This window comes from Branchiostoma lanceolatum, chromosome 14 (assembly GCF_035083965.1).
Source record: "Branchiostoma lanceolatum isolate klBraLanc5 chromosome 14, klBraLanc5.hap2, whole genome shotgun sequence".
Lineage (NCBI taxonomy): Eukaryota > Metazoa > Chordata > Leptocardii > Amphioxiformes > Branchiostomatidae > Branchiostoma > Branchiostoma lanceolatum.
Window position 1 is genome coordinate 17,394,613 of NC_089735.1, and position 25,081 is coordinate 17,419,693.

The 25,081-nt window shown below is 40.8% G+C and overlaps 1 protein-coding gene across 2 annotated transcripts in view; it reads right to left on the bottom strand.

The window, feature by feature from the left end:
• The window catches only part of LOC136448117 (bifunctional heparan sulfate N-deacetylase/N-sulfotransferase 1-like), a 117,893-nt gene that overhangs the window by 77,123 nt on the left and 15,689 nt on the right, over positions 1-25,081 (bottom strand). The window contains exons 2-3 of one of the 2 annotated variants that reach the window (XM_066447260.1): positions 24,800-24,864; positions 1,747-1,828 (exon numbers count right to left, since the gene is read on the bottom strand). The gene's annotated coding sequence lies outside the window, so the exon portion shown is untranslated. The remainder of the gene's footprint in view (positions 1-1,746; positions 1,829-24,799; positions 24,865-25,081) is intronic. The other variant, XM_066447261.1, reaches the window with a different exon arrangement.

Genomic DNA, 25,081 nt, shown 5'->3' on the forward strand with positions numbered 1-25,081 from the left:
TTCTTTGCCGATTGTGTATAACATCGAAGTGTAGCTTGTATGAACAGTCTATCTTACCGTGATGATGGCACGCCTCCCCAAAAATAAAGCCTGAAACCCCTAAGTAATTTTCACCCCCAAAAAATGTCATTAAACTAAGCTTAGTCTACCAAGAAAATTTGCCCCTCAAAATGCAGGAAATAGCGTTTCAGAGGGTAAAGATTTCAAATTTTTTCGGGGGAGCATACCCCCGGACCCCCAAGGATTGTCGCGCCTTCGGTGCTCGATGTGTTCTTCCCTCAAACAACATTGAAATGCCGGGTAAAAATTTCGGGCTGGCGAGAACAATGATAGAACCTCAACAATACAAAAACCATCAAGTTTGCTGAAATATGGGCCACATTACATTCTCCCTGCCTGAAAGATAGCCAGTGTTTTACTAGCCAGTGTTCTCCTGATGTATGTGGCTGTCATGTTCAGTGCTGTCGGGAAGTATTGAAAACAAGAGAGACAAATTCCTCCATTCTCCCTGCCCTTTTCTTTTACAAGCTGTGCAGTGGATAGATATATCATTATCTGGTGCTTAGCGCAGTGTGGAAAACTAATGTAGCAAGGAGTAATTTGTGCAATATATCTGGGATCCCTGGGGATGGATGGGCTTTTGGTTTCTGAGCAGGCATCCATCCTGCCATCGGGGATATTCTTGTTGGCAGCATTGATACAATAAGTGTCAGAAAGGTGGATTATGCGAATCAGTCTTAGCAGCTGTGTCACAAACAGACAGGCCTGTGCCTGTCATCTTTTACCTTTAAAACTCTCTCCCATTTCTCCCATGGACAAAGATACCCCACAGTCCATCTCATAGGCTCCTCCTAAACTTCAGTCAGTCAAACTGCCATCTATTTAAACACCACTGCATCCATTATTCTACAAGTAGTGCATTGACTTTGCCACCTCCCAAACTACATGTAGGTAATTGGATGGTACAGAAATATCATAAACATGGAAAAAAGACTCCACTTCAAAACTGCATGACATAACAAGTTAGATATTATTCAAGAAGTCAATTGTGCACGTGTAACCTTTAGCAACCTATCTAATCAGAAATAAAACGGGGGCAACACAGTTGCTACCAGTAAACAATATGGGTGAACGGTACAAAAAATGCTCCAGATGCACTCAAGAAGGTTGCACTGATGGTAATGATTTTTGGTATGTTGATAGCTTGAATGATTGTCTATGTAATTAGATACTTATTATGCAAATCAGAATGTAATTTGCAAAATCAATGAGGAAGGTTTATACGTCCACTGTATTTTATGATAGGACTACCAAAAATATTACATATGTACCCGAGAAAGAGAGAACTATTGATAGATACCAATTAAGCAAATGAAGACCTCATTTGCATAATTAATGAGAAACTACTATAACTCAACTGGGGATTGACGAATCATCATAATTTTTGGTATGTAGATAGCTTAAGATGCTTGGTATAACTAAATGGTAATCTTTCAAATCAGAATCTAATTTGCATGATTACTGATTAAAGTTCATAAACCCAATGGATTTGATGATAGGACTATTCAAGCATAAGACATTTCTAACTGAGGAAGAGAGGAATGTTGATAGATAAATATCTGCAAATTAAAATCATTTGGCGAAGGTATGAGGTCGTGGAACTCTAGTTGTATCCGACATGAGGATTGACTGAAAACATATTATAAAAATAAAGCCTTGTGAATAAACTGAAGTATGTTGACTTACTGTTGAGGGTGATCGTCGATGACAGTCTGTCTACACCACTTACAGGACAAGTCACAGGTATCCCAGGTATTCTGCCTGCCACCTGGGGAAACAGAACAGGAAACCATAACACTTCCTGTGGGCAGCTGAAGGATGTCAGCAAAGCAGGGGAAGTTGTATCATTGGCATCAACACAATAGTGGTGGCATGTTTGCCTAGCCTTGTAGTTAGGGTTGTTGACTCAGATCTCTAGTATGTCCCATGTTCTGAATCTGTATCCCTGTATATATATAATCTTAGCCGGTATAATTGTCCTTTGGTATAGCATGCCAGCTTCGCAGGCACATGGCAAAGCAGCAGCTGGTTATATCACACTGAATTACCTGTCACACCTAACCTTTGCACATTTGACTACATTAGCGTTATTTTATGTAGTGAAGATGCTCAAACAGTGTTGATGGCAATAAGTTCCACTCCAAGATAGTTCCAGGTAAATATGAAAATGTTGCACCCTAATGAGTGTGACTTTTGACCTTTTCACACCATTACGATGTAACCCCTGAGGCACTTCCTGCCATCAAACAGGTTGCATCATCAGTGTCACTCACTTTGCAGTGTTGTTGCAGTGTTAGGAATAGACCAGTTTCTTCTCAATGTTACAAAAATGTTGCCAAACTTCTCTTACTACATTATGTATGTACTTTGTGTAACTGTTGCACAATAAAGTTTATTCATTCATATACAATGTATCACAGGACTTATTCAATAAATATATTATATATCATCAAGAAGATCCCGTGGCTAAGATCAAAAATGGATCCATAGAATTTACTATTGGCAGTCAGAGAAACCCTTCAGGATCTCATTTCCCATGACATTTGTACATGTGTGGTGAAGCATAGTTTACAACAAGAGTTCGAAGACCTCATATCTCCATGAACTGTTCTGTTTATGCAAATGACTAACACATTTGCATAATATATACTTGGTCATAAACACCTTTATCTAACTTACACAAGTTGCAATATTGACAGTCCTATACTGTATTTTCCATTTAAAAAGAATTATGGCGTTTTTGCATTGATTATGCAAATTAGGAATTCATTTGCACAATTGGTATCTGTTGATGTTGTACTTGCCAGAAACTACATATGATACATGCATTTGAATCTTTTAATGGAAAACACTTGGAAAACATTGTGTACATCTCTGTCTAAGCTATCTGCATACTAAATATCATGGAAATCTGTCGTTCCTTTGTTCCGTTATTCTTCTTAGAAGATTTTCACAATAACGCCGCTGCAGTTCCAGAGCAAGCTGCTAGGGGGCCCAAACCCACATTACTTTTTTATTACATCAGAAGCTATGAGACACCCAAAATTCAAGACCATAGCACGCCCAGGTCAAAAGATACAAAAAGGAAGTTCTGCTGCAGTACCAAAGTCACACTCACATACCAGGGGGCCCAAAATCGACCTTGAACTTCAGCTTCACAACACCTGCCCACATACCAGATATCATCATAATCCATCCAGAGGTTCTTGAGTTATGCTGATTACAGTAGTGCGGAAACACAGACAGACAGACAGACAAACAGACAAACAGACACATACACAGACACACCCAAAACTATATCTCCATTTTTCATGGAGATAACAGGTTTGCGATATATCATAGCAAAACATATTTTGGTTTAGCTCTCGTTCACGGGTGACGCCATGTCTGTAGTGCAGGTAGATTAATTGGATAAGTAAGGATAAGTAAATAAGTAAGTAGATTCATTGTAGCCTGAGTGCCATCCTGTTTCAGTTCCAGGCTCCGCCAGGTTCCGGCTAGATTCATTGGGAGACAGATTAGAAATTCTTCAAGAGGCTTCCATCCATGTTTACTCTTCTGTACAAAAAACAAACAACTAAACAAAGCAAAATCAGAAAGACTACCTCCTGTTATGCTGATAGCTGTTGGTCACCTTCTTACGGCTCCTATTGCATGCTGGGACATGCAGGGCACTATGACTGTGGGCAAACAATATGATTGTGTAATACACTGTATGCTGTAAATGAGTACTGTGTGCGGTCCAGTCTATGTTGTCATCATCATGTTGTCATGGTAATGATGTTATTTGCCTTCGGTGATATCCACAGTGGCATCATGTGGCGTAATTGGTAGGGTATTTCACCCACAACCAAGAGGTCCCGGGCTCAAAACCACCGATATGGCTTGACGTTGTGCCCTTGGGAAAGACTTTCCTCACTTCGCTCAGGTGTAAATGAGTACCTAGCTTCAGTTAGGGATGTCCCTTGGATAGGATGTTAGATGGAAGTCCCGTGTTTGAGGAGAGCCACACCTCGGGCAAGTTAAAGAACCCACCGCACTTATCGAAAAGAGTAGGGGTCCTTCCCGGTGTGAGTGGATCAAACCTTACAGTACTGGTCCGGGTTGACATCTTGAAAATGTGATACCATAGTCACCTGTTACGTCCTTCCACAAGACAGTGGTAAATCTCAATAAATAGTGCCTTGTATCTCCCAGCATGCAATAGGAACCATGAAAAGCTTTATAAAGCCTTTATTAAAGGTTCCTCAAAAATATTACCATATGCCTACCTGCTGAAAGATTAGGAAGTATTTCAGCAACCCATCACTAAGACAATCAACTTCATTTTTCAGTTCACTCGAAGCTAAACTTTATGTAAGTTCTGCCAATGCACACCACACATATCAATGTGTTGTGGGTAATACATAAACATAGTTTTTTGCTACAGATGACTTAGCACTGAAATCCAGGTATGGCTTTCCTTGACTTTGCAATCAAAATGGAATTAAGGTTCGCTTCCCTTAATGGTTGTCTATGTGCTCAGACAGGAGGAAAGCAAATCACGGATTTATCTCACATCATAATGACTTGGGAAGCTAATGTAGCATTGAATTGGGGCTGCTGCTTCAAATTTCCTTGTTGCCTTTCCACACAAATGAACAAACATTGCCAGAGGCATGGGGAGAATGAGAAATATCTTACCACAGGGTCATCCAGGGAAACAATGGTCACACTTTCATGTAAGGAGATATGGTAGTGAGGAATATCATAGAACCATTCAATGGTCTCAGGGGTACTATTAGGGCTTGATTGGTTAAGGACAACTGTGGTCCATGGCCAAAGACATATTGAGTCGAGAAGAACTAATCTACCATAAAGTGATGGTATTGAACTCAGTTAATCGCAGTCTGAATGGGTACAAGTACTGGGAATGTGTATGGTAGAGTTCCACTGACAAATGACAGTGAAAGTTGTTCAAAACTGCCCAATCACACATAATTTAATCAAATATAAGGTACCACTTCAGAATATAACAAGCTACGGTCTATCTTATGTTTTGGGGTTAATGTACAAAACATGTTGCATTGACGTGTTCAAAAAGAACCTACAAGAGACGTTGACATTATATGATATTATTCATTTTATGTCAAACAAATTAGCCAAAGTCATTTGGCAAAAATTTTTTTAAAAAATCTTTTACAGCAATGTACATAAATCTCTTTTAAGAGCATTTGCAAGCAACACCCATACACTCTCCGGCCATCTCTCTGCCAGGCACACTTTTGCAGTGATACCTGATGACCCCACTACTGCAACTGCCAGACTGTATATCTCCGACCTAGCATTTCACTGCTGACAATCAAAATTAATTCCTTCAGTTAAAAACAAGCTTTCATCTAATTGATGATTTACAAAGGTAGATTAGCTAAAAGGAAATTTCTGATAGCCATAAAATATGATTATGATTATGATGTCTTTCATATTTAGGGTCGGAACAATTTTAGGGTACCCATATGCACTCTTGTTTCTGACTACTGTGTCACATTCCACACTAGAGATTTCCAACCCGATGGCCTGGCAGAAATGATTATAGATGCATCATACATGTACATGTATCTTTGTCTACCAAAAGCAAGGCCCTGCAAGGTCTTTTACCCTGACAAGGACAACCACACCTCACATCATCTGTTTCCAGTCCCTGTGTGAAGCTAACAACCCACCAGTGATGGAAAATGTTTGAGTCCATCCAACAAACAGCCTTGAGCAGCCATCGGAAAAATCCGCTCATTTGTCAAGTTGATCCACATATATGAGATATACTTCAGAGAAGGACACAGTGATATCAGACTTACAGACTCTGAACAGTGACGCCTTGCTGCCAACCTACGGTCCAGAAACAATTCAATTTACATCATATTACTGGGGGTTGAGGTAATATCATGTATGAATTCTGGAACTTTCAGTCCACACAATGACAGTGTACACCATATAAAGCTGTGCTACGCATCTGGGCTTACATCATGTCATGTATTACGGTATATAATCTAGGCTATTGCTAGTACACTTGACTAGATACTGTCAGTATCAGGAGAACATTTGCATTGGAATGCATAACTATATGGCAGTACTAATTACTGAAGCACGCCTCAAAAGCCTAAAGATAATGAACATCCCATCAATGATTTAAAGCTTTGATGTGGCTAATTGTTGCGTTGACCAGGACATGCATGCCCGCACATACATTTCTACCAAAAGGCATTTATATCATTTGAAGCTATAACCTTGTGTGGAATCATCAGGTTAGACACACATGGCAGATCAGTCACATCATCCCTTAAACCTAATCTAACCTAATCCAAAAGTCTCCAAATAAGCAGAGCCTGTGGTACTCAAAACATCATGTATTTTTGATGTCCTCCCAGCCAGAGGGACTTCCCAAATGTAATCAGCTTAGTAAGGCCAAACATAATACCACCACTTCCATATTCCAGAAGGTATCAATTCAAGAAGCCCCTTCAAATAATAATGAGTTGAGATCAGGAATACTGAAAATTCATTTTTGAGGGGACAAAACATGCAGCTGTTTCACGATCGTACCCAGCACCCCGGAGAAGCCATAGGATCTAAATCGTGGGCTTAGAAAATTTTATCACATCAAGCTCAACAAAATAAACTTTCTGGAATTCACAGCTGTCTGTTTTGTTTTGTCTGTTTGTTGACAGATCCTCAGTAGTTATGTGTGCGCACCAGTATGGGCGATCTTCTACATTGTTAGTTGAACCGTTATTTCTTCTAACTAGCACGGTCTAAAACAAGACACAAGTTGGCGATTTGGGGGGGTAAAATGCTGTACATTTGTTATACGTTCTGAGAAACGGAGATTTACAAAGTACCTTATTGTTGGCGCTTCACAAAGGGGAGTTATGTCACGGAAGGGAGTTCGCTACGGGAGAGAGTTTGGCATACCATCTCGTACCCAGGTTACTTTGCGCAAGCAGTTCCCTGATTGGCGCGCGGTCAGTCCCCGTCTCTTCTCGATCCCAGGATCCGCAGTTCAACCAAATAGCGCCACCATGCGATCTGTTTATACATTGCACGTATAACACAAAGGCTTCCCACGTATTACACAAAGGCTTCCAACGCTTTTTGGGTGGGGTAAACCGATGATCTTCTTTTTTTTATTCGACGCTGCGGAGGAACGTGCAGCTGTTTAAAATGTGTGATGCACACAGAGTGCTTTACTGGGTTGTTCTCGGTGCGATGATTTTGCAGCTGAGAGGACGCTGTGAAAAACATAAACACGACACCAATATTTCAAGATCTACAGTAATCCTTACACCTTGCAAAATTTCAGCATCTCAAACAGTCAGTGGATGGAGGAAGGTTGTTTACTTTTTGCTCAGCATTTGGAATGAATGAAGAGGGTGGAAATTAAGTGAAGACAATTGTAACTTACCTCATAACAAGTGAATATTTGCATGTGTTGTAAGAAGAGGAACATAGATACTGGCAGTATGTTTGGCATACAAAATATCCACTCCACACACTACGCTACTAACACCTTCAGGTGTCTTATTCATTGTGTCATTCTGTACCACCACAGTGACTGTCCTACATTGCTTTTTGTTATTGATTATTCTTGACTTGTTGATTAATATTAATTCCTGTCCTTTTTGTTTGAGATCAATCTTGTCATATTGACTTGCCATTTGTTTTCATTTTGTTTGCTTTTTGCAATAGACATTAATATTTACGTCTTACTTTTGCTTCTACTTGTATACAAAGCAGTCGAACCTCAGACTGAGGACGAAGCATGACGCTTTTTCGTTAGCTAGTACCGTAGGGCAATGCGGCTTCGCTACGGCTCGCATGTTTTTGACCAAGCACACCGGGTCACCCCTACTCTTCTCGATAAGTGTGTTGGGTTCTTTTACATGCAGAGGAAAAGACCTACATGAAGCAACATACAACATTCCATGACAATCCATCATAGCTTCTTGAGTTATGCTTTTCATCTACATACATCAATACATAATTTTATAAAAATACATATATATCATTCATCGAAGCATTTGTTTGAAACAAATGCAACTAAAAACATAACCTTCTTGGCCAAGATAAAAGAGACACCTTACCATCTGACATTCTGACACGGTTCTACCGCCAAACTGTCATATTCATGGAGCCAGTGGGAGGTTGTACATATCAACTAGATGTATGTATGCATGCAGATCCATATCGTATCAGAACTGCCTTCAAGCTGTCCTAGCGTACCTATTAATTATGTCCACGAGGGTAGAAAATTGCATTTTGTTACCCTATTGGGTATTGACCACCGCAGGTGCCAATCAGGCTGCCCTAGAGGCCTGGAGGAGATTCATCCTGACATGTTCATGTAAAGGACTCCAAATACTGGATGCATGACTTTGTGCACTTCTGGGCACCCACAATTAGAGCTGTGCACCTAAATGTTTTTACTGTGGATGCACCGGTACACCTGGATATTTTTGAAGGCTATAACTAGAGGTCTTATTGTATGAGGTACACTAGTATACAGAATATTCCTGAAATTCATGTACTGTAGAAAAAGCAATCTAACCTTTGTTGTGCTTTAAAATGTATTATGGGCACTTTTACTTTATGTTGTACACCCAAAATTCTTTCTGTGCACCTAAATTTTCCGCTTAGGTGCAACAGTGCACCTGTTACCAAAGATGAATCTCCGGCCTGTCAGTCTACTATATCACACTCAAACATTGCTATATACCACAGCTAAGATATTCCTAAAAAAAATTAATTTCTATTTCAATCCTTGTTACAAAATACGATTTTTAATGTCCAAAAGGAGGAGTCAAAAGGCCATAAGCTCTCCAAATTTCACTCCCATCATTGCTGCGACCCATTTCAAACTCACAAAATCAGCCATGAGGAATTCAATGCATGTTGCAAAACAAAAGTAATCATCACAAGCAAGGACTATGAAATTCAAAACATTCACAATATTTCAGAGAGAGGTAATCCAGGTCATGGGGTCAATGGAAGAGGCTAGTATATTCACAGTTTTTGGTTCGTCTGTTTGTCTGTGTTTTCCTAGTTATATATTTTCCATGTCATGTTCACTGTAGAGTGAGAGGAAGTGATAAATGGACACATGTAATGTTTATCAAAATCCTACTGGCATAATTGATGACCTACAATTTAACAAGACCTACGACTTAACATTTGCATCTGTAAGATGTTTGGAATTCATCAGAGGCATTCAGTAGACCAACAAGAAGAAGCAGTGTTTACAAGGCTCACATATCACAGTCTCAGACATCAACTTGCATAATCCATGAGAAGAGATAAAACAGTAAATCTACAAAGGTTCTGAATATTTCATGGAGGTACAAGGTCTCTGATCTGTTGTTCTGACTTCCATAGTGTTACTATGGTTCCTTCAACTGCGAACCCAAAGACAATAGCAAGTCTTGGTTTGCAAAATTTAAGACCAGCACTAAATTCAGTGAACGTACAGACTCTGATCAAACTGAAAACCAGGACTGTTTATTGTTTGAAAGACCTCCATTAGTGAGAGAACATACTTCTTTTTACTGTATCATAAGAAGCTACCACACTACAAAAAAGATCACACAACAGGGGGCTGGGGCCCAACATCAACCAAGACCTTCATCATCATGTCTTCCCAACACCTGTCTACATACCAAATATCATTATGGTAATCCATCCACAATTCATGCTGACCACAAATATCCGGAAACACACAGACAGACATGCAAACAAAGACATAGAATAATGCCTCCATTTTTAAAGGAGATAACAATTATTCTGGCATCAGTTTCATCAGCCTTCTGGCAGAACATACAGAAACTGCAGTGCAGAAACCCACAGACTGACTGAGTAGGAAGTAACGACATAGGTGTTGAGAAATATCGCAACAAATCACACTGGATACTCTGCATAACAATCTCAACGATATAATGTCTCCATTTCAAATATGAGCCTTATATGTATATCCAGATCGTTGTTCAATTATATTATAATACAGATATTTCCTATCACAATCACCTTAGTAAAGACCTAGCCATGGCTTAAAAACAGTGACACAATACACGGCCTACGTTGCCATGACCAAAGAGTAAAGAGTAAAAGAGTCAGCCCTTCTGAATGTCATGGCTTTGCCCGCCCTGAAATGTCAATATATACAATCTCTGGCCCTTCACTGGTCCTCTCTATCTTCTCTGTGAGGTTTTAGAACATGATGGATGCTCCTTGCAAATGATTCTCCCGTAACTGTTAGTCTTTGTCATTATCAATTGATCGTAAACAGTAAGAACCCCACAGTTCTCCCTCAGGTTTACTGTTGCGTTCATTCTCCCAGACAGATCTGTTTAATGCTTCAGCAATTTCACGTATGTAAACTTGCATATATTCATGGGGATTATGCTACAGGTAATATTGTGCATACTGATGATGTGTAACGCAATTGTTGGAGGCAATAAAGTTCATGCTTGCTGAGTAAAAAAAAGGGAAGACCCGGAAGGGTTAAATGATTTCATTTGGAATGTCTTGCAAAGAAAAATATAGTTTTTACAATGTTCAAGAGAGTAACACTAACAGCATGGGACAGAAACTCTCAGCTGCTGACAAAATGGCCGACAACTCAAGCGGTGGTGAGAAACGTGCATACTTCAAGACGTTCTCACGACACAACAAAGTTGCTTTCAAATGCTGTGAATATGGCTGTGCTGTATGATAAGGTAGATTCAACAAAGGCCACACCAATTTAATTTCTTGGTTATTAACAGATTTAAAAAAAAATGCTACATTGGAAAATCAACATGAAAACAGAATCGCAGAGGAAAGTTTGTACTTTGGTGCACACAGTTTTAGGGAGTGAACTGGGTCAGGTGCAAGTTTTCACCCCAGCCTTCTGTTTTAATGATGTCCTTGTGCTAAAATTAGGCCAGGGCAATGCAATTTGTCAGTTGGATCTCCAATAGCCACTCCTATTTGTTCCATTTTGGAGAAAAAAATTGCCACAACCCCCATTCACAAATTTTCCCCTACTATTTCTTCCTTTGTGAACATTGTAGGCAGTAGCAAAACAAATTATAAGGCTGAAAATTACTCTGGTAATGTGGTCACATTTCATCAATATACTGTATAAAGAATTTTCATTTATCAAAACATTTCTCAATATCAATCCATATCCACATTCAAGCAACAGTAGGAAATTTTGGTGCTCAAAACATACATGATTTGAAATTTCATTTCCATTGAGCTTCAAACCCATTAAAATACATAAATTATGTAAATAACACACCAAAGACACAGCAGCCCTTACTTGCAGTCTGCAATATGCAGAAATATTTTCAAAATTGCAAACGAAAAATTGAACAACCTGTAATTCTGCAGAATGAAAAAAATCAGGCTCAGGATTCATTGGTTGTCAATTTAGCAAAGCTAGCAGTGCTGTGAATAAACTGAAACCTGCGCCGCACAAACCTGACAGCGTTTCAGTGGGTGCCGACATTGACTGCCTCGTACCAACTTCCGGGGGTTTCCGGCACCTTTTGTGATAACTTCAGGGACGAATCGTGTGAGAAAATTTCTATTTTGTGCATTTCCGTCTTAACCTCGCTAATCTCCGAGGTCACGATCTCAGGGTTGGCAACAGTCGGGGAAAACAATTCCAGGATGTTTCTAGCGTAAATATATCTCAGCAAGCCGAACTTGGGGCGTGGGCGTGATGACAGAAGTAACGAGACGATGGCCCCTGCATCAGCCCATGGTCCTTCAAGCCCAGTTGGCAGGGATGAAGGTGAGAACCACTCGGATAGATCTAGAGCACCACCTTGTGAGCAAGGAAAGGGCGGAACAATTTCTCCTTCTCCGAGACAGTGGGGGAGGGGGGCAGTGCCCACGTGCACGAAAAACAACAGTCCACTGAGCCGACAGCAGTCTCCAGATTGTCCGAAGTCAGAGCCCGATGTTTAAAACCAGTATTGATTGTTTCAGATTTATCAAAAAACTATGCAGAGGCCAAGGTTTTGCGTGAGGCTTTTTGATGCCATCCAGTAAGTTTTGAAATCTATCTTGTCTTTTTTTCCATGGGCCATTGCTGTTATTTTTGTCACAGGTAATGTGCTCTTATCAGGACACTTTTTCTTCTTTTTTCTTCAATTATTCCTCGCAAGGATATTAACTAAATGTCATTGTCCCCCCTTATCAGGCAGGTTGTTCAATTTTTTACACTCCTCATATTATAGAAATTAATAAATGTTTGATTTCATTGATATTGAATAAATACGCTTTTGCTGTTGAAAATTTCAATAAAGTAAATTCACTTTTCGTTTTAATTATTTTTTCACACACATGTATATTATTCCTGTTTCAAACTTGTTTGAGGTATGGATGGACTTTGAAAAATAGTGTTGAAAAAGACAAATTTTAACACAATGATAAAATATGACCATACCTTTTATGGCCTATCAAGCCAAATTAGATCCACAACACCATACAGTGATTTTTCAGTCAATGCACAAATTCTCAGATGGTATTTTGATGTTTTGTCCTGTTTACTAAACAAATGGTCGAATAGCTATAGTCGTAAAGTCTTCAGTGAACATTTGGAACTATAATACTAGATGAAAGAAAGGGATCAATTGCATAAATGTGCCATGGAAGGCTGAAAACACACATAATCCTGTTATTCTTTATCTTATGTGAGCCTCTACCTTGACCCAAGACTTTTTGCAATTTTTTTTTCTCGCCCTGTCGCCCCGATTTTTTTCCTGAAAAATCTGAGAAACAACAAATTAAATTGGTGTGGCCTTATGATGTAGAAAAATGACAAAAAACAGCAACTTTGTTTTCATGTTCTGATCGGTCAGATTCTACAATGCATAGCAATAAAACAAGAATTGTATAGAACTCTGTCCATTATCTGCAAGGAAGTCATGAATGTGACTGTGGATCAACTTTGAGCTTCTGTTAAAAGCTTTATGTAGGAGTCTAGCAATTGTAGTAATTTTGCAGGTGGGAGTTGATGAAATAATGGCTGGCTGTCAGTGGCTGGTGGTGCTATGCGTTGGAAAGAAAATTACCCGTGAGTGAGTGGGTGTATGTATGGGGATGGACTAAAGGTATTTGGTTTGGGAGTCAAAGGTAAAAAGATGAAATTATAGGTTCAGCTTATGCCACATCCCCGAGAAAAGCCAAAGTGTTTCTATATGTATCTATATCTGTATAGCCGGTATAACCGTCCTTGTCGTAACATACCAGCTTCGCAGAACGCAGTGCGGTAACAGCAGGAAATATGACAGCACACTAGGAGGTACTAGATACTTGTGTCATACATGAGTCACGATATTGTTTGATACGGGTGTTCCGGACTTGGTGGTATTTTGGGTTATCACACAGGCTTCTAGTCATATCACAAAAGGCCTTCCATAGCATCATTTAAACACACTTAGCATGCAATGAGAGCACCCCTTTCGAAAATTCAAATACCGGGTCCGGACGTTGGAATTGCTGTTGTTACCCTCTTTGGTTTGAAGACACCAAATTTTCTTAACTTCTGATGCATTTCGCATTGAAATGTGTATCTTCTTATGTGGACATGACATGAATAAAATATAACAGTGTACACAGTGTATTCTGCATCACCCTCGGTCCCAGATCTCCCTCAGGATAGGGTGATACGGAATACATCATGTTGTCTTCTATACATATTGACTACCGGTAGTGAGACAGATTCGTGGGTAATATGCTGTGTCGGAAATAGAAAACGTTCCATTCAAATGTTGACATTAACCCTGGAGGGTTGACGTACCCTCCTGACATGATCAGGACATGTCTGATGACCTTAATTTTCCATCCTTTAAAGTTTAATCAATGAAATAAAATGAGATGCATGGAACTTACATGTAAAACATCACTGCAAAATGAGTTTCAAAAGGATCATATTTTTGTATTTTCTCTTTGTTTGTTTGCATCCCATCAGAGAACACATCAGCTTTGTATGTACATGTAAGTACAAGCTGCTTAAGACCAGACTGATAGGTTTGAACCACTCACACTCTTGGGAAGGACCCTTACTCTTATCAATAAATGTGGTGGGTTCTTTAACATGCTCAAGGTGGCTCCAAGAGGTGGCTCATTTTCACCTGAGTAGAGGAAAGTGGTACCATGGTATAAAGGGCAGTAGGTGTCCAACCAAGGCCTCCTAAGCTATCAAAACAACAGTCCTTGCTCATGTTTTGTGAGATACAAAATTTTACCTGTCAGTGAATGATTTTTTTGAACTGTTACAGCACATTTACATCACCTCTATGCCTCTCTTACTTTCTACCCAGGCACAGAAGGTTATTGCTTTGACGTTAAGTGACGGCATGTTCTCTTGTCAAAAATGATTGATAACAGGCTTTTGTTTGTCCCAGCCTATATCATTCAGCATTTTCCATGTGCTTCAGCAATGTCATTTGTCATTTCTAGAACGTGCTTAAATTTCCTTCTGACAACACGTTATCCTTCAGCAGATGCTGTCCACTTGGACAAATGTTTTACCAAGTCTGGACAAAGTCATGTTCCGTATTGCAACTTCCAATCTTACTACATGTATAACAATCAGTGTATCAAATTGCTGCTAAAGATAAGGGAAAGTTTGCAATTTCATTTCCCCTTTCCACTCCTATCTTTATCTATTATGCAGAGAACAAATCATCAAGATGATTGCATGTCTGTGGAATAACTAAAACACACATCATCATCATCAACCATCTCAATGAAAGAATGGCATGTAATTTTGAAGGAATTAATGTGACAAGGGGAAGCAGTATGAATTGTAAATAAGGCCTGTGGAAGATAAGATATCATACATCAAAAGTAATCGTCTTCATTGCGTCCTACATTATGCATGGGATCGTCCATATCAATTTCATGTGGCCTGTACAATTTATCGATCTTCATATGTTTTGTCTTAACATCTGGTAGAACTTGAAGATATTGATATTATTCTCAGCCCCATGAGAAATATGATTAATAAGTGGAAAATCCCTAAATGAAAAGTCCTAAAAAGAGCAAAGCTGTAACATGGATACATAAACTAGTGCTACACTGTATATTGTTGAAGATCTTTTGGTGACAGTCAGGTCACTTATGATTATGAATGAATCATAATGATATATCTTATGTTAAAGATCTGTCACAAACATTCCAAGATAAAATTTCATGTTTGGAACTCTTTTACCTATTACCATCGATGGCTATTCCAAATCAGTAGTGCCTTTTATGAATTCTGATTAATACCACTGGCACTGATTCAATGCTGTAATGCATAATTCTATGCTAGATCCCATTTCTTTTCCTGACTTGGGTACATACATGGTTGTATTTATGACGTATTTGTTAGCAATTTCCTTGGCTAGGAAAGAGTCCCATAGCAACATTTCCATATTGTACTTGAAGTTGAATATCTGGCTATAGTTTAATATATATTTGAAAGGGTACAATCTCCATATAACTTCAACAAAAACGTCTCATTCCTGGACATGTGCATCAGTTAGTGGTCATCAAATGCTTCAATGGGGCCACATGGAGTTTGTTGTCATCTCACAAGGACCATAACAGACTCCTGGGGAGGGCCTTGATTAGAAGCCACCTGTTCTGATCTCCTCACCCCATCAGCTCAGTAATCCAGTCTGGGGATGATGAGGTCAGCGGGAGAAAGGCCCTGTTGGCAGATTCTCTTCCTTACTTCCATTCTTCACCTGCCGTTTTCATACATCACTAGAAATGAAACATGATACTCTACACATCATGATAGGTGAGGCGTGGGATATGAAGAAATACGACAATACCAAATCAGCATGGCAAAATTCCACATCACTGGCTGTAAAAAAAGGGCATTGTACTCTTGGAATTGACAAGATAAATCATCCTTTATATCTTTACAATATCGTGAGCTCGCATTATCATGGACACAAGTGCAACCAATATTATTCTTGTTAGAACGTCGCCCACATTTCAGGAAGGAGGCCAATGGATCTACATCATTTCTTGTTACCTTCATGTCTTATCTGGAGCAGAAAGGTTAGGAGCCGTCACCCTTCATTTTTCCCCTTCACTCGTAACATGATATCCCCACACAGCCTGGCGTTATGAGCCCTGGTTATTCAGGTACAGCACTGAGCAATAGGTGAAAATGAAACCTATCGATCCCAGGGCCAGGAGGTGCCATTTCGTTATCCATAAAAATCTAGACAAAGGAGCTTTTTTCAACTCGTCAAGCGTCAAACCTCTGTCCGCAAAAGAACCCAACACACTTATCAAAGAGAGTAGGGTGTGATGACCTGGTGTGCTTGGTTGAAAACATGTGCCATGTGCCATTGCATGAAAAGCCCTGAGATTACACCTGAGGCTCTTATCTAGGGATGTGGTTGCATTTCATTTTTCATTTCAGGTCAAGTTACTTAAGTTGATTTTCATCACTCACATGCTAATGACAGCCTTCTGCTTTATGCATGTATCTCTAAACTTTCAGATAACATAAAATCCCAGGTACTGAAGTCCAAAGCTGAACAAGATACATAAAGATAAAAGAGATAAAAAGGCAAAGGTCCTGTATCCCTTAGACGCAGTGGGGCAGTGGTTTGTTAATGCACCCTGTGTAACGGACAATAATATTAGAAGGCAGAGCCCAAAGGCCATGTCTGGGTAACACAGTGAGGAAGCCAAATCATTCCCGACAGCCAGACACAGTACATATGCGCAGTGCACGAGTCGTCATGGTAATGTGTTGTCTGCCGTGTTCCCATTATTCCGTTATCCGTAATATGGACTATCCTAGCTTTTTTAAGTTCATCCTAGGCCCAGTTTACATTACGTTTTTGGCGTCAGCGGCAAAATTTCGCACTGTCAGGAGGCCGCTGTCGCGACGTCTCTAGACACACCGCCCGGAAATCTGACAGACACCCGCTGTGCTTGGATTTCGCCATCTTGTTGAAAGTATCGGGCAGGTCGCGAACTTTCTTTTAACTTGCTCGGCCTCTCCCAACCGCTATTGTATTTTTACGTAAGCCATCTTGTTCCTGGATGACTCCAGCTTCTTCTGGATCTCGTTCTCCTACCATATACTGATCAGGCAACCGGTTTCGGGGTCGGCTCCACGTACAGCGTACAGCGAAGTTCCTTCGCCCCGCCATTTTAATTTTGGTGGGAGAATTCCCGCCATATGTGATCACTTGAAAGCTTGCAGTCAACCAATCATAGCACATATTTTCTGACGTGAGCCAATCAGCGCTTACAACATTACGTCGTCACATGTCTATTTTGAAGTGGTTGAACCAAGGACATTATATACTCTACTTCGTAAAATACGATTCATCTACGCTACCTACGCAGAATTTTCACGGGATAAAATTAAAGGAATAGACTCTTCGCCGAATACGACCACAAATGGCGGCAAATGGCGGCAAATTACAGCGTATGGGCTCAAATGGTCGGGCGAAAGTCTTGTTTTTCTTAACGTATTTTCAATGACTTGGTAAGTTTTCGCTGTAATTCTTTGATTGAGTCTTGAAAAACAGGTTTTTAATGAGATCAACGTATGTCAAAGGCACTGATATCTATTGTGCGCAAGCATAACAATAGCAAGAAACGAAATTGTATGATTGTACAACGGTAGATGGCGTCTCCCCGCCCGTAACTACAATGCCAAGCCTTGTTTATGTGTCGATATTCCCTGCTCATCACTGGTAAATGTGGGGAGGGGGGCACAAGTACGATAAACATATCCACGGGGAAATTAATTTGCGGCACAAAGGTCGTCACGGATTCCACGAATCTCTCTCTCTATATATATACCGGGGATCTAAGTAGACTTACAGTATGCTAATCAGCGTGTGTCTTATGCCAATCGCCGAAACCCTGACTCCCGCTGACGCAAGCTCTTCAGACGGAGTCTGAAGTTGTCGGGGACTCCCGCTGTGCTGACGGGCGACGGCTTCTTAGTTGACGGGAGAAAATTTGGTGACAGCGGGACTACGTCGACGGGAATTGTCTTTACACGGGGTTCCCGCTGTCGCCAGTCGCGCTGACGCCAGTCGCGCTGTCGCCAAATGTGTAATCCTAGTTAGTTTTCTGCGGCTCCCATGCTCCCCGCTTACAAACCAGTAGGTTAGCTCGGCCAATCTCTCTAATTCCAACACTTTTACGGCTTTTGCCTTCTCAACTGAAGCCAAGTATCCATTTTTACTTTGGTGGAATGAGAAAAGTAATGTGTAAAGAGCCTTTCCCCAAAGATATACTATGAATGCAGAAATGTTTGGAGTTGAATTTCGTGGTAGGAAGAAAATGATTTTAAGTTCAATTTGAAATAATAGTAGCGCTTATGCGCTACAGGCACTTAACAGAAACACCGGCGGACAGCCAGTCAGAAACAAGATAGCTAAGCGCATGGTCTCACACCTAGACTCGGCAACAGACGTCATGATCAGGAATTTCTTCTGGCCCCTTCCAACCAGACATATCGTCATGTTCAGTAAAATAAATCTTATACAACAGTACTGCACGTAGTGTGCAGATCATGTCCTGGACAAACATCGCACACACATACTCGTGGAGATAAAAAATAAAGTGGAATACTAGAAATGCGAACAAACGTTGCTATTTTTCGTATCGCTCCACTTGGTCGCATATGTTTAGTTATAACTTATAGGTCTGTCAGTAAATAACAACTCCTTAATTTGAGTGCATTCTTGATAAATATGTATTCAATGTTTAAAGATCAAGTGTATGTTCAATTGTGCTTTGTTCATATTCATGCGTATTCACCTTAAGCATATACAGTACTACCAGTAACTAGTGCTTAGATAAGGGTTAGACAGGCAAAACTTTGCGCAGTGGTTTTTATTTTGTGGTGAAGAGTTCACCGCGAAAACTGAGAACCACTGTTAACATTTTGCATTCGCAGTACTAGTAACTCCAAACCAGGAATCAAACCAGTGACTGACATCCGCTAGCCAACCCACACCAGGCATCAACGACACTATCAGATCGTTATGCTGACTTTCCTCATGGTATCTAAAGGTTTTCAGAAGTTGAAAGTAAGCTAGCTTCAAATCAATGTGATATTTTTTATATCATCCTATTACCTATTTGTGATGAAATCCTGCCTCTTTGCTTTATGTTGTATCGAGTCCTCTCGACCTCTCAAGTCGTGCTAAGACCTCAAGTGGCAAAAGTGTGTTCTTTGTAGTGACCTGAACTGAAATGATTAGAGGGTAGTAAAATAAATATGTCCGAGGAGTGAATGGCAATGGGAAAACCCAAGTTTTCTGAATAGGACTTGAAAAGTTTCCTGCAGATATTTCCTCTACTAGAGATGGGGGGATTATTGATCACCATCTCCGTCTCCGAACTCAGCCGGATCTCAGGAACCAATCTGGCTTCTTCTGACCCTGTGTGAAAGGGTCTAACCGCTAAAATTAGTTCGTCAATACATAATAGCTGGGAGATCTTCCCCACCGCGAATGGGAACGATTATCTGACATCACCACATGGTGAGAGCGCCACAATCCGATTGAAATCTGCCTGGAGATATGGCTTGATTGAAGGCTGAGCCCCGGCATACACAACACACCCTGCTGATCCCTGTTTTATAGATCTCTTGTATAACACCTACACCTGGGTCTTAAATGGGCATAGGAAACAGGGCCCTGAAGACATGCTATGGGCCTTGATTTATGTCTTTTGGCAATTCATAACTCCTTTTCAGATACAACTCCTGGATACCCGTCTAAAGATTGCACCACAGGCCTGGTTACAGTATAGGGTCAGCATCACACAAAATGATGAGGTCATCAGAACAGGAAAGTCTGGTTAAACCTGTCAGGAGAACCAATACCTCAGGATAACCACCAGTCAGGAGACCAATACGGGTTATTAATGACTTCCAATATCGTGACCTTTCCTTCCACTGTTGATTGGTGGTTTGCAGCTGGGGTCATGGGTCAGCAGAGTTTGAGTGAGGTCATGTCAGGTTAAGGGAGCACACCCCAGTTTATTTGGGGTTTCAATTGGAGGCTGCGCACCCTCCAGTCTAGGTACTGTCTCTTCCAGGGAAGTATTCCGAAGTAAATCAACTGTGTATGGGATGAAAGCCTATCCCTTCCGCTACAGGACCAGCTGAGTTCTGTTTCTTCTACCTCTCTGATTTTGGTAAATCAGGAGACAAAAACATAATTTTCACGTCAAAAATGATGGTCAAATTTTGGCACTTTTGTGTAGGATAAAACTCGTAGAAAAAAATTTCTGGGTAGAAACGACTGATGTTGTCAGAAAGAGCAAAACCTAGCGTACAGTCGAGCCAATTATAAAGAAAATTCTAGTACTTAGATTTCTTTAATCATCCACGGCGCGAGGCATGTCAGCATGACCCACAGAACGCAACAAAGGTCAATCCCGGGCCAAGGGACATTTCACCATCAACGCGGATGGATATCCGGAAGCAAGGCTCAGATCGAAACGAAATTTTCACCCAAAACACACCAATTCATACGCTTTTCAGCCATGCTAGTATCTAATATCAGTTCGAAGCACATTATGAGAAATCTAAACTCAAACCCAGCCCCTCGAAACCCTTTCGTCACTTTTTTGTCGGGCACTTCCGTGGACCCCGGTCGCGGAAGAACTGGGGTGTGCACCGTTAAATATATCTTAGGGGGCAAACTTATAATGATGGCCAACCTGCTAAGTCTGCAGGCCGTGTTTATAATTATGTCATACCTGAGCCGCGAAAACGTTTGATACGTGTGTTCCGGACCGTGTGAAATTTTCCATATCACACAGGGTTCTAAGTTGTATCACACAGGCTTCCATAGAATATTTAGAATGCATTTCGAGTGCCGGCTGCGCCGTCGTCAAAAATTCGAATACCGGATTCGGAGGTTGGAATCAATGTTGCTACAGTTTTTTAGTCGAGGACACAAAACTCCCTCAACTTCTGGTGCATTCTGCATTGAAATGTGTGTTTTCTCGCGTCAGGGTATGACATAAATAAAATACAACACAGGGCATCCGTATCACCCTCAGTCCCAGCCCTCCTGCCGGTCGTAGGCCGGAGGGCGATCCTACCCGTGGTTGGGCTGGTACCTCGGGTGATACGGAAACCCTGTGTTGTATGCTATATTTATATGGTTGAACTATTCTGTCCTGCAAAAATTATATAACAGATTCACATCTTCAAAAGTGTGTTTCAATTCCAAATCGCCAAAATATGTGGTTTGCTTCCCTACCTGAGTGGCAGATATTGCCAACTTCATACTAGGAACCAAAAAATGTACTGTTGACATTTCCGACAAGCAAAGAACCTTATAGTTGTACTTTAAGTGGAGTCACATCCAACTCTCATATCTAATGCAAGATTGTACATTTTTACGATGTTGTGTTTGTTCCATGCCATGCATGTATTGCCCCAAACTAATTTATAAGTTGTTGTCACTTTTTAACGAATCGGATGTTGCTGACCCAGAGTAAACTCTGAAGTATCTACATCCAATAACAGGCAACACAGAGAGTGTGCACAGTTCAGGACCTTCTTCAGTTGGGTCCTACAGGGACTTATCAAAAGTGCAGGCCGCTCCAGGGTGTATTGATTCCAGAGAGGTTGGAAGTTGGACGCAGAATGTGAAATGAGCAGGTCTCTGGTAGTGGGGAGTCGGCCAATTATCATACCAGATCACTCTAAAGGGGGAAGGACAGTACATGAACTTTCCATTCAAACACATGGTGAAGCCATGAAAAACAATCACTTCAAAACACATAGATGCAGTGCACATGGAAGCAATACCCTGTTTGGCATGCGCAGCGCATGTACAATGTGCTTGGCGTAACTTATTTCAAAACCCAGGTGGCGCTGTATGCTACCTAGATTTTGAGCCTGAAAAGCTGAGAACAATTTCTCGAATGAAGAAATAATTTGGGTTGAGGAAGCTCGAGCTCACACACACACGCTACATTTTCAACTGAAATATATACAGTCAAACCTGCCCAAGGCGACCACCCGGCGGACCGAGCAAAAACGGTCGCGATGGACAGGTGGTCGCCATGAAGAGGATTCTACTAACATGTTTCCAGTTCGAGGTTTTCAAATACAGTACGTAAATGTATGGAAAATTATGTGAATTTAGACAGCATGACCCCCACCAGGTTCAATTCTGATTGACAGGAAGATCCTAAAAAAATTGCATTTTCCGTTATCGATGTAATGATTGTATACCGCTACATCGTGTACAAATTTTCGTCATAATTTTTACTACAAAACAATGGTTGCCTCGATGATGTCGCAGCGCCCTCCCGCATTCACATGTTACATTAAATAGTACACACACACACGCACATCATCGAAGTTTTAAGGACTAAGACAGATCCCTAGAAAACGCCTGCTGGTCCCAGCCTTTTTTGGGGCGCCGACCTCTGGATGAAAAGGTCAAAAAGTTTTCGATCTGACAACTAAAGATGAAAACAGAACGGTGTAATTTCGTCGCGCCGCGCCGCCATTAGCTCTGTGCGACCGCATCGAAAGGTAAGTCAGTGCAGCAGAACGCACAGCGTCCAAGAAAAGTTTGTGAGATTCATGGGAATAAAAAGAAAATAAGAATTTTAATTTTCACCAATAACTAGAGTATTCGTAAATGTTCATACACAAAAGCATCGTGTTTTAGAAAAGTCAGCGCTACGCCAAATCCGGGCCGCCCCAAATCCAAGATGGCGTCGGGACCAAGGAACAACATTTCTCGCCCGATGTTTTGCCCATCGCGAAGTCATTTTTCGGCGGAATTTAGCAATACATAGACACATTTTTGTTGAAAATGCAAGAAATAGATAGTAATTTCTGTGAAATCTGCCTTTTGACATCATGCACTACGTATTCGTTTTGAAAATTGAGTTTAAACGGAACTGAGTTTGCGTTAAACTATAAGATTACGATAGGCACAACAACATCACAAACATTTGTCTTTACAATGTTTATAGGGGGAACGTTTTATTAAAACACTTCATGGAGGAATCGATGCTATAACATTGCTATTCCATATATTTTTTTCCTTATTTTTGTCCTTTACAGTCTTGAAAACATTTCCTTGAAATCCGACAGCAAAATGATCTGATGTCATCACACGCTTAAAAATTAGGCGGCCGCCATGGGCAGGGATTGTGCTCTGTGCGGTCCCAATTCGTGGCGGTCGCGGTCGCGTTGGACGGGTGGTCGCCATGGGCAGGCAGCTTAATGCTTGTGCCTATGGGGAAAATTTTCGGGACCGAGAAAAAGCGGTCGCCATGGCCAGGTGGTCGCGTTGAAAAGGTGGTCGCCTAGGCAGGTTTGACTGTAGTCAAATAGTACACACACACACACACACACACACACACACACACACACACACATCTAAGTAAGGCCAAAGGAAAAACCCCAGCCTTCTTTTGGGCGCCGACCGCTGGAAAGGGGCATCACGTTTTTGATCTGACAACTGAATGATGAAAACTTAACGTTGTGATATTGCTGGCACAGCTACGACCACATTGAAGGCTAAGAGACTGAGTGCAGGAGAACGTACCGCGTCAGCGATCACAAGCAAGCAAGTTGCGCTCAATAAAGGTTTGTAAGATTTATACAAGAAATGAGAAATAAAAAGAAAACATGAGTCTTAATTTTCGTCAATAACGGGAGTATTCTCAATGCTCATATACAGAAGCGTTGTGTTTGATAGAAACGTCAATTTGGTACGTCTATCACCCGAAACTAAGATCGTCTCGATTCCCAACAACATGTCTTGCTGATATGTTTTGCCTGCGAAGTCACTTTTCGGCAGTATGTAGAAAGACACAGACAAATTTTTGATAAATATACAAGTGATGGATAGTAATTTCTGTGAAATCTGACTTTTTAACGCTACATTGTATGCACCACATAATTGGTTTACCAGAAGCTTGTGCTAATACTGTGCAAGATTACGATGGGCACAACAACGTCGTTAAGTATTTTGTTTAATTCAGTATAGATTAAAAATCTTTTCATTTACAAAGTTTACAGCATAAACGTTTTATCAAAACACTTTCTGGATGAATCAATGCTATTCCATCGATTTTTGTCCGTCAATGTCTTAAAAAGTTTTCAATCACAGGCAGGAAAATCCAATGTCACAACATGCTTCAAAATGAGGCGGTCATCATGGGCAGGGATTGGGCTCTGTACGGTCCCAATTTGTGGCGGTCCCGGCCGAGTCGGACACCTTGAGCAGGCCGCTAAATGCTTGAGCCTATGGGGAAAATTTTCAGGACCGAGAAAAAGACCAGTCACCATGGCCAAGTGGCCGGATTGAAGAGGTGGTCTGGGTAGGTTTGACTGTACAATTGTCATGTACTTCAAAAAGATTAAATTGACACCAGGATTTCACCCCTTATCTCAATAGGTCAGTCCAGCCAATGAAAAAGCAGGGCCATCCCATGTCACAAAAGTCACAAATTTTAGCCAGATGTAAACAACAAAATTCTTCTGTCCTCCCTAGCAGAAAACAGGACCTTTTTGAGCAAAATTTGTCCGAGGACAAACATTCTTTAAAAAACAGAAGTCTAAAATTCAATGAAAGGGTATGCATGTGGGTTCCACTGCGCAACTCAATCACTGATCACTCCCCTACTACCTTACAGTCATCACTGGACACCTATTTCAACAGATGGTGTATATACATACACATACCCGTCAGGGAAGCTGCAGACACGCCAGCTGTCTATGTCTGTCTTCAGCTGCGCTCAAGTCTCCACCTGCAAGTGGAAAGGTTATGAAAAATTAGATCTTCCACAATATCGAACATACATCTACTGATACAAGTACAAAATGTAGGTTTGAATGCTTTGTGTTTCATATCACCATTGGTTAAAAACTATCTGACAGTCATTATCCACGACCAGCTAATCAGACCATATAATTTCACAAACTATAGAAGAGTCCTAAATCTAACACTGAAAGAATCAGCATAAT